Here is a 6,000-nt window from a genome sequence, read left to right on the forward strand (position 1 = left end):
TGAGGCTCTACCACTACTAACTTGGAACTGCCACTCCTGTGAGATTTCTCTGGCTCTCTCTGTGGCCTAGATAATCAATCCAACTTTCTACTGGCCAGGCTGGCCTCCCTGTAGCTGGTTTTCATAAATACAAAACTTGTATAATTGTTACTGGAACTACTTGCTGAAATATGGAACTGGTTAAAAGTACCATTTATTTCAAAATGTACATGCACAGTTTCACATACATGCAGCAACACATCTTCCACATCCAGTCAAGGAATCAAGCTAATAATTTTTATTAAAGGACAGAACAAAAAATACCAATATAGTCTGCCTTTCTTTTTTGAGGCTTTAATGTGTTTCAAAAAATCAAGGGGAGTATGACGAAATTTTAAAAAAAGATAAAATTTATAATATACAAAAGTGTGATTAGTCAGTTCTAAAGAGGCATGATCTAACTTTTACTCTTTGGGGAAAGGTGAAATAGGCCCTTTGATACAATTCGGAAAACAAATTCTTGTATGATGCAGTCTTTCTTATATATATATATGAGTAACGTATATGAGTATTTACATACACGTGAATCTGGTTGTACCAGATCACATTACATGGAAACATCAATTTAAGTTTAATGGATAAAGTCACAAAGAACATGTTTTCTATCTAAGCTTATGTAATGAATGATCCCAACACATGGTATGAATTCTATCATTTGTAACAATCCTTGAGCGGAGTAATGAGAAAATGTTCCCAGCGGCGTATCACTGAAGTGACATCCATAAATAGCTGAAGTTGGGTGGCCCAAAAATGCTCTGCTCATTTGATAAATGGTAAGTCACTCACATCACAGTTTAGATGCATTAAATGGGGCACAGGTTAGAATAAAACTAGGAGCGCAGGAGTTTTCCCAGTTTCAGATTAGAACAAAAGCCCAGGCACATACAGGTCTTTGCTGGAAAATTCCTTGGCCTCTTTCCGTAAGATTCTAGTCCCAAGCTTCTCATGTTTCAAAAACTCCAAATCTTTTTCCCCTCCAGAACGCTAGTACATACAAAATCAAAGCGGGTTCATTTGTAAACGCGCCCACCTAAAAATACAAAAGCGCAAACTAACAAACACACAGCACCCCAAAAATCTCTCAAGGGCTTGAAACGCCACTTGCCCTTGCGTTCAAATAAAGAGCTGTGGGGAGACAATCGCCCATCAGAACCGCCCCCCTCCCGCCCCGGGATGAAAGGCGGACGGCGGGAGGACAACAGCCGCGCCCCCGGCTCCTCCAAGTGGGCCTCGCCCCCTCGCGGCGCCCCAGCGGCTGGCGGGGGTGGGGGTGCGGAGAGGAAGAGGCCAGCTGTACAGGGTGATGGGCTAAAAGAGGCGAGCTTTTCACAGCTCCCACGGATCCGAGGCAAAGAAATTCACCTTTGCTCTTCTCCTTTTAAGAAGACATAGCTGCCTGCGCTCAATGAACAAAAAGGACCAAAACGCCAACTCCCAGCTCCCACCGCTCCGGAGGCTCCCTTCCGCGTGACCCCTCCGCCGCCACAGCCCCTGGGCTCGCCCCGCCCCCTCTGACCTCGCCCCTCGTCGGCGGACCCGCCTACTCGCTCGCCCCGCCCCCGCCGGCTGGCGCCACCCTACGCCGCTCCCCACCGCCTCTCAGCCCCAGCACCGGGCGGGAGACCCGCTCACCCACCTCGAAGCGCGGAGCGCGGCGGGCGTTCTCGCGAGTCTTGCCTCTTTCCCCCCCCCCCCTCCCACCTCCAGCTGACGCGTCCGCCAGACCCCCAAGGGACACAAACGCCTTCGCTTCGTTCTGCGGCCTCTCTCTTACCGGGTGGTCCACGCCAGAGCTGCTTCCGCAGTTTGGGCAGTGGCAGAAAGGAAGCCCGGGTTCTGTGGCTTTACAATTTGACTTTGCCTCGTTTTGGCTTTTTGTTTTGTTTAGACTTTTTGGAATTTTCCCGCGGTCTCAGCAATGGAGCCCCGCGCACGCGCGCGCACACACACGGGAGCCCGCAGTGCACTCTGGGGCCTGGCTGGAAGCCTCGCGCGCTCCCGCGGCATCGCGGGAAAATTCCGACAAATCTCGGGTCCGAAGGGGCGGGACGGGGCACAGCTTGGGCTGGGGCGGAAGTCGGCCAGGCTGCGGCGGCCCGGAGGCCAACTGGGGGTCAGACTGCCGCCCAGGTGTTCCCTGGACTTGTGCAAAAGTACCGGGCGAGAACAAGACCACAGCAAGGCCCCCGGGGAGAAAAATCCCAGAGGTTTTCAATCCGGTTGTCGTCCAATTATTTTAAGATTCTGTTGAAAATACAGAGGAAGTAAAATGGAAATTAGTTCTTTTAAAGAAAAATGAATTAAGGTATTATCAAGGGGCTAAAACCTCTAAACAGCCCCTAGAATATGATTTTCTAGCTGTGGTCTCAACAATAACAAAAAAAGGTATCTTTTGGTAATGATTCCTCCGACCTCAAATCAGTTCCATGCAGTGTTTGATTGGAGTTCAAATCAGCTCAACACCGTATATAAACCACTTAAATAAATGGAAAGCAGAATTTTCTACAAACTTCCATTCATGTCAACGATATTACCTCGTCTTGGTCAATTTTTTTTAATTGTTTAAGTTACTAAAGCACGAAAGTTTTTCATAAATGTGTAAATTGTAAGAAAAAATAATCTGAGGAATCTAGCCTTAAGATTTTAAATACCTTAAATCAATGCCTTATAACTATAAATCATAAAACTACAACTTCAGGTATGAATTAAAAAACTACAAAGCACTGTATGCATGTAATAAAAATAGCTCTCCATTATTTAAACACTTCGAACTGTTCTTATGGTAAAGAAGTACCCATTTTATCAAAGAATAAATTCGATTCAGTGATTAACTTGCCAAGGTTATACAGTTTATAAGTGATAAAGTTAACATATAAGGTAGTAGCAGCAATAATCTTTTAAAAATTAAAGGGAAATACAAAAGGAATACGGTCCAAAACTTGAGACAAAATTGGCAGGATTTGCAAATGTATTAAGGTATCAGGTGTTTAAATTCATTCTTGAAACTATTCCCTGCCAGTTAAAAAAGTCTGCTTTTTTGATATGTGAACAGTGCAGTGTGGGGATGTGAGTGAATTGAAAGAAGGGCCTATGTAAGGAGATATATGCCTGAGTGGCACTCATTGTGACACCTTGGTCGTAAGAAAATCATGTTTGTGGTGATAAATCAAGTGTGAGTTAATGTTTAACCACTTTGGTACGGCGCTCACCAGCAGCAAAACTTTGCCCACAGCCAGCACTCATAGTCCCCTCGATAGTTTGTGCATTGATGATGAATCCGTTTTGCTCTTGTGTGATGAGAAAAGCTTTAACGCAATGAAAGTTTGTTTTACTTTACAGGCAAGCTTTACTTGTAATGTAAATCAGAATAGGTAAAATATACATATATGTTTTCATTACGTTATTTTTAAATGTTCACAATTTTATTTTGATAAATGAAAAATTAGAAAAGTCAAGTTTTGTTATTAACGCTAAAGTCAACGCTTGGCTGTGCGCCTTCATATCATGGCTGTCTGCTAAAGTCCCTGTGGGCGTTCATCTATGGCTATCGACTATCGAGGCTCATAGGAAAGTGGTTAAGGTCTGCGTACACTAGCAAAGAAAGCAACTAAGCCATGCATTTGTTACAAGAAATTATCTATTTTGGTACTCAGATCTTTTTACATATTTGCTGAAAAATCATTTTTAGTGTTTGCAGTATTAATAATTGCCATATTGTGGTTTTATGTCTTTTTAATCCTGTGGTTAATAAAGAATTGGTAGGCTCAGTCAACTATGTAGTATCTGAAATGACACCATGTTTAGGCTTAATTTAGACCTAAATGGGAAGTATAGCTCCAAACTTCAATTTATGAGGATTCATGACATTCATTTTGTCTAGCATCCATAGGTTTGAAGCTATACTTACTAATATTTTAAATATTTGTAAAATACCTGAGAAATTTCTGGAGAAACAAATACTTCAATACAAATTCTATTTTTAACTTGGTCATAAAATTGAGCATGTGTGCCTATAGAAACAGTTTTGGTTGTAGTATAGAGCCCAATGACATTTAAATAATGTGAAAAATTTTTTTAAATGACATATTTAGGTGAAAATCATTACATCCTTTAGGCTAAATGTTTACATTCTAGAGGAAAAAACACCATCAGCTGAGTGCTTCAAAGTTCTTGACATTATCAAACCTTTCTTCAATGTTCAGTGAACAAGTATTAAGAGAATCAACCATCTTGGAGTCCATATGTACAAGCTATTGTAGTAAGACTCCTATTTCCAGAATTAGTCCAGACACCCTAGTCTCCAGTCCTCATTTGGCACCCCAACATTTAACACTGTCTTGTCCATGGCTTTGATATTTGCCTCCCATACATCAACTGTGAGTAATGCTTTCAGGTCCTGAGCACAGAGCCAATTCCTTGGCCTAAGTTATTTCCTTTAATACTCACAGTAATTTTATGTGGTAGGTAATATTCTAATTTCACAGATACAGAAGCTGATACACAGAGCCATCTCTTCTACTGGTTGTTGGAACCTGGCTTCAAATCCAGGTAGTCTGACTCTTGGGCTTGTGTTTCTCACCACTTGCAGTGTTCTTGCTCATGCTCCAGGGGGGTGGGTGGAAAATAGGGGGGTGGGGCGAAATGATCCCAGAGGCTTATGCACGCTCATGACCACATTGCTCTTCCATTAAAACATCCCCACTGAGGAAATGCAAGTTGAATTAGAGAAGAAAACAATGAGAATAAGGAAACACTTCAAGAAATGGAGCAAGTAACAGTGAAAGTCTTTGATCTGCCACCCTGAGGGGGAAAAACTCCCAAGGTCAAGGAAGGGGGCTTTGGAGGTGGAAATTAATGGAAAAAGGGAAATCTATTATAAATGCTGCATGGTACCTGCCCCCTTGCCCCACTCCACATGCTCACTCTCCAGGGTCTGCTGAAAGAATGCACCCAGGAGGACATGTTTATTTATACTAGTCACCCCACTACTTGCCATAGTTAACCGAACCTGGGGTGGTAACCTGACCCTAACTGAACCAATCAAACTATTGCTGGCGAATTTTGAACTGCAACACTGAGAGATTGTACTACCACTATACCACAGGACCTCAAGCCCCCATGCCAGCCGAAGTTATTAGGAGAAGAAAAAAATATGACTAGCAAAGAAAGTTGGTTGGCAGAGAAAAGTAAAAAAGTTTAAAGGCTGTTATTTATTCTATAAGAGATGGAATAGTTTCCATTCCCAACTTTTTAAGCTCAATTTTAAGGCAAGCTGACTATACATTTTTCTGTTCTTTGTTGTCCACAAGATTCCCCCATATCCTTGCAATAATCACCCCTTTACATATGCTGAGTTTGGTGTTTCTCTCCCCTGCTGCAAGCAAGCCCAGACTAAGGACCTGGAGGTGATAGCTCTGCATTGTGTCACTGAGCATTAGCACTTTGGCTGAGCCTACCTGACAAATTAATCAATGGACACCTAATGAGAGCCTGTAGGGGAGGAAAAATATCTTTTTACATGACACAGGAGCCTTCATAAGGAAATGAAGACTCAAAGAAGCTGTTAAACCTGTGTATTTTTACACTAGGTTTGATGAAGAGTGAACAGTGGTAGAGAGATATAATTGGACAAAGATGGGAATAAATTGGGGAGAATTTAGCAGGGCCTATTTGTTCAGATTCTTCTCTGTGACCCTTCATCTTCAGATGTTCCTTCCCTCTGGATGTAGGGAGGGCAATTCTCACATGAGAGTCTTGTGACCTGCTCCAGGTGAAGATCAGATAATCCTCCCTAGGTTTTATGGCCTGCTTCAGAGGAAAAGAGGGGAGGGAAGGTGAGAGGGACCTCTCAGCTTCTGCTATTTTTTCAAATTCCATATTTTGGAATAGCATGTTCTGAACGCTATCACTACCAAGCATAAGGCATGAAGCATATAGGCTGTGCTGAAAACACAGATACGT

General features: G+C 42.7%; 1 protein-coding gene across 2 annotated transcripts in view; it reads right to left on the reverse strand.

Moving 5' to 3' along the window:
* The window catches only part of FANCC (FA complementation group C), a 257,374-nt gene extending 255,370 nt beyond the window's left edge, over positions 1 to 2,004 (reverse strand). Inside the window, exon 1 of one of the 2 annotated variants that reach the window (XM_012748191.3) lies at positions 1,814 to 2,004. The gene's annotated coding sequence lies outside the window, so the exon portion shown is untranslated. Of the gene's footprint in view, positions 1 to 1,401; positions 1,537 to 1,813 lie in introns of those variants that run through there. The other variant, XM_076008547.1, reaches the window with a different exon arrangement.
* Positions 2,005 to 6,000: the final 3,996 nt, after the last annotated feature.

The sequence above is a fragment of the Microcebus murinus genome, chromosome 12 (genome assembly GCF_040939455.1).
Source record: "Microcebus murinus isolate Inina chromosome 12, M.murinus_Inina_mat1.0, whole genome shotgun sequence".
Lineage (NCBI taxonomy): Eukaryota > Metazoa > Chordata > Mammalia > Primates > Cheirogaleidae > Microcebus > Microcebus murinus.